Here is a 5,228-nt window from a genome sequence, read left to right on the forward strand (position 1 = left end):
AGTCCTAGCCATGTCAGCTGGTGGATGTCTGTAATTTCAGCTACTTGGGTGACTGAGCAGGAGGATAGAAAATTCAGGGCCAGGCTAGGGGCCATAACAAGACCCTGTCTCAAAACATAAGAGGGACTGTGGTGTAGCTCAGTGGTAAAGCACCCCTGGGTTCAATTCTCATTACCACAAAAAATAAAAATTAAAAAAATAAAAGTCCTGAAAATCTTTTTGCATATAATAAAATACACAGAGAATGTAGAATGTAAAATCGGTGGAATCCATGGGTACATTCTCAGAAACAAAACTGACAAATTAAAATGTATGGGTGTCTAACATACATTGCTAAATTCTCCTACATAGGAATCATATTTTCTCTAGATCTTGTGCTAGTGACTATTTCTCTAAAACTATGTCAAATTTTTGGGATTTTTACCAGATAGCTAAAAATAGTTCTTTGGGGGTAGTTACAATATTCAATTTTTTCTTTCTTTTTTTGATGTTGAAGACTGGTAAGCACATGGTGTACCACTGAATTACACCCTGAAAACTGTTCATTTTTCTTAATATCAATGAGCTGAAATTGAAAATTGAAAAACTTTTCATGTGTTTAAGGAATATTTATGGGATTTTCTTGTGAGTTGAATTTCATATTCTTTGCTTGTCATTCTATATTATTTTATATTTATGGATTCTTTCTTACTGATTTCTAGGATCTCTTTTTTTTCCTTTAATTTTTATTGTTGGTTGTTCAAAACATTACATAGTTCTTGACATATCATATTTCACACTTTGATTCAAGTGGGTTATGAACTCCCATTTTTACCCCATATACAGATTGCAGCATCACATCGGTTACACATCCATTGATTTACATATTACTATACTAGTGTCTGTTGTATTCTGCTGCCTTTCCTATCCTCTACTATCCCCCCTCCCCTCCCCTCCCATCTTCTCTCTCTACCCCATCTACTGTAATTCATTTCTCGCCTCCCCTTTTTTTTTTGTTTTTCCCTCCTTCATCTATCCTTGATACTGTAGTTTTCCTGGAAATGAATTATAATCAGGACCGTTTCATAGTTTTTCAGCATTTTGGCCTAAATATTTCTCATTGTGTTCTTTATAAATTTGAATTCTGATGGCAGTGTAATCTATACTTCATAATGCTGATTTTTACTAATTTGATTTTTTGATGACACAAAATTCTTATTTTGATGAACTGCATTTTTGACCTATTTTTAATGATATACAAATACAAATGAATAATCTATTTTGTTTCAGGTTGGGTTTCCTCAAAATTAGACTCTGAGATTAGTATGTTGAAATGGTAGTCAAATTGCATTCAATGACAGTATTAATACACTCAATGTGTTGTCTTTAATTTATGTTCTTCTGACTCAGCGAGGACTGTTCCTTCTCCTCTCACTCTATGAAATTAGAATGTATCTCCTATACTCTATTAAAAGAGATATTAAAACTGTTTTTTAGTATTTTAAAAGATGGTTTGAAATAATTTAAATAGTAACTTCTAATGTAAATTAAAATATGTATTTTTAAAAATATTGAAGCTGGGGCATAGCTCTGTGGTAGAGCGCTTGCCTGGTATACAAAAGGCAATTCCCAGCACCAAAGACAGAAAAAAGAAGTGAAAAGATGTGGGTGGGTTCTTTCATTGTAGAAAGTTAACAGGTAAGGTCTGAAACTTAAAAAGATAAAAAAGTGTGATATAAACATGTTTTTAAATTATGAAGAAAAAAATACCAGACAAAACAGCTCCAGTATTTGAATGCTATTATGGCAAAACAGAACATGGTAAAAAGAGGGGTCCCAGGAAAGAGGGTTACAAGCTTACATTATAAATGTTAAATGCCATTTGTCTTTTATATGATACATGCATATACCTGATAATAGTAAAAATAAAATAAAATAGTAGAAAACTATAAAAGTAAAATTTGCCAGTCCTCATGATGTAGAAATTTCATGGAAATTTTAAATATGAACAGAAGGTACCAGCAATTAAAATATCTAGGTTCACAATTTGTGTGCCAAAGGATCCATATACAGAGATTAAATCAACTTAGGTGGTATATTTCAGTTACTGTGACAAAACCAAAAGGCAAGCAAAACTACACAATAAAAGCATAAATGTGAGAACTGTCCCTTCTATTGTCATCCAATTCTGCAATTATTTAAAGATGTGCTAATTTTAATTTTTTCCTCAACCTCTAGCAACTAGTGTTAGACTCCATATCAATTAAATTAAATGACCACATAAAAGATATTATCAGTATCTAAAATTAAGAAAACACTTTTGATAATTAATTGAAACACTCCATTTCAATTATTTTTTCTCAGTTTTTATTTAGAAAGTTCAAACAAAGTATCATAGTTTAGAAATACTTTAATTTCATGATAATTTAACATTTAAAAAAATCTACTTATTTTTGATTTTCAACAATGAAATTTATAAAAATAATTTTATATTTATAAAATGAATTGTTATTTCACAATAAATTATTCATTTCTATTACCTAAAAAACTGTTTTATATAAAAGCAATAAATTTCCTCATCTATATTTTTAAAATATGCTGAAAACATTAGTTCCTTTTTTTCCAGCATTTTTGGCAGTACAGTATATAAAAATATATTACAAATTCCCTGACTGTAGTTATTAAAACAAAAATCATTAGTAATAATTCCTAAGGCAGACATGTTTTCTGTTTGTGGAGAAATTAGAGCCTCACTGCAACAAATTTTAATTTTACATCTTAAGGGTGTTTGTTATGGTCTGAATGAATGTGTCCCCCCCAGAAACCGGAAATGTAAATGCTAATACCACGTCAATGTGATTATTAGGGGTGAGGACACTGGGAATTGGTAGGCTTCAAGGGTGGAACCTTCATGAATGTTATTAGTGCCCTTATAAAAGAGGCCCCAGAAAGTTCCCTCCCCCTTCCTCTTGTGAGAACAAGCAAGAAAGTGCACCCTCTATGAATTAGTGCCATGATCTTAACTTCCCAAGGTTGAGAAATGTGGGAAATAAGTTTCTGTTGCTTTTAAGCTGCCCAGTTTATGGTATTTTGTTATAGCAGACTAGCTGGAGTAAAAATGTTTAAATATCACCAAAAAAAAAAAAAAAAAAAAAGCTGGGCTCAGTGGAGCAGGCCTGTAATCTTAGAGCCTCAGGAGGCTGAGGCAGGATGAATTCAAAGCCAGCCTCATCAATTTATGGAGACCCTAAGCAATTTAGCAAGACCCTGTCCAAAATAAAAAAGGCTGGGATGAGGCTCAGTAATTAAGCGCCCCTGCCTGGGTTCAATACCTGGTACAACAAAACAATAATAATAATAAAATGAAATAAAAAGTAAACAAAACCAAAAATATGTTTGTATTTTATAAATAGAAAATAAAAATTCCTATTCATGAAAAATTCCTATTCATACACTTGATTAAATTTTCAAAAAATTACAGTTAAAAGATTTTTCTCTCTCTCTTCTCTTCCTTTTCCCTCTCTCACTCAATGATATATTTTACAATTTTACAAGGGTAGCAGCTCTTGATGAAATATTATTGGTTCTATTAAATCATTGATAGGTTTTACATATCAATTTTTTCATTCAAAGAGTTCAACTTTCCTTTAAGAGCCAATGAGTTAGTTAACATTAATACAACCTTTTTCTTTGTAGGGTAAGTGATAGTTATGAAATCATAATCTTAAAAATGTTGAAGTGCCCTGAACTAAACAAAACAAAGCATTTGATTAAATATCTTACAGTTTGGAATACTCTTTCTTTTATTTCTTTGTATACATAGTTGATAATCACTCAACCAGTTTTCCCTGCTTCAGCAAGCAAGTAGTGAGAGACAGGAAGAGAGAGGAGTCGATGTTTCATGAGCCCATTCTTAACCATTTTTAAATAAACTTGTGCTGTTGATACCAATTTTTCAGGGCTGTATTCCTCAGTCTAGAATTAAACATTCAGTATATTCCTGAGCTGCTGAATTTTTGAAAATCTGCTAAGTCGGCAATTCCAATTTGTTTTTGCTCTCATCAAAATCTATCTGTTTGTGAATTTCCTTCAACACTTTAGAAGAAAAGCTCTCATTAAAAGAACACAAATGATTTCTCATTCAGTTACAACAATTTCACACTCATCGCTGGTAGTCAATCCTAACTCTGCTGTGTGTATTTAAATACCACGATATAAGAAACCATTTCTTCGTGCATATGTATATATTCTCACTAAAGTCAACTAGAGCTGGGTTTGACTGTAGATCTCTTATTCTTTGGTTTTATGAACTATGGTTATATTCCTTGAACCCTCAAGCTTCTTTATTTTTAAAAGAAATGGTAATACCTCTCTTACAGACTTACCATGAGAATTTATCTCCCAGTTCAGTTCTCCCAGAGATATCCAGCATTAGCTGGAACAGGCTTCCTACACAAAGATGATTCCCCTGGCCTCCTTGGGTGCAGGTTTGTGCTAATTTCTAGTCAATGGATGACTATTGCTAGACTGTTTGAGGAGAGAGAAATAAATGTCTCTCTTGGTTTAAACATTGTTTTAGGGGCATCTTTGTTACAGTTTAGCTTACATTCTAACTGATATCTTAGACTACATCTTCAAACATAGATTTCAAAGAGTATACAGTTATTCTTAGAATGGCTTTTTATAATATTCTGAACTTCAGAACCGTGAACCAAAGACATGCTTGTTGGCCACAGAATGCCCATAAGTAGTGATTCTTCTTCAAAGAAATGTCCTCTACTCTATAGTCACTGCTTTATTTTTCTAATCTGCAAGTTTATAATTTATAAAAAAAAAAAAAAAACCTGGTTCATTTCATATTAACCTTGGATTTCTGATCTGTTCTTAGCCAAAAAGAACACTTAGTTCTGCATCACATCACAGCAAAGCAATTATTTACAGATTTAAATTAATATTATGAAAACAAATGAAAGTAGTACATAAGATTTAACCAGTTCAGGCACAGTGCAGGGGCAGTTGGAGACTATATAAACAAATTCCAACTCAAATGTACATTGGTTGCATATGAAAGTTTTACACCATAGCAAAGACAAACAAAATGAGCATATAAACAAGAAAACAGGACACCATTTTATAACAGCACCATGAAGAAGCCTTGGCTAAGAGTTTGCCAAAAGTTATATCCTGAGATATTTCAAGACCAAAAGCCTTTCACATTTGTGCAGTGCTATTCAGAAGTAAACACATTC

Source organism: Marmota flaviventris, chromosome 15 (assembly GCF_047511675.1).
Source record: "Marmota flaviventris isolate mMarFla1 chromosome 15, mMarFla1.hap1, whole genome shotgun sequence".
Lineage (NCBI taxonomy): Eukaryota > Metazoa > Chordata > Mammalia > Rodentia > Sciuridae > Marmota > Marmota flaviventris.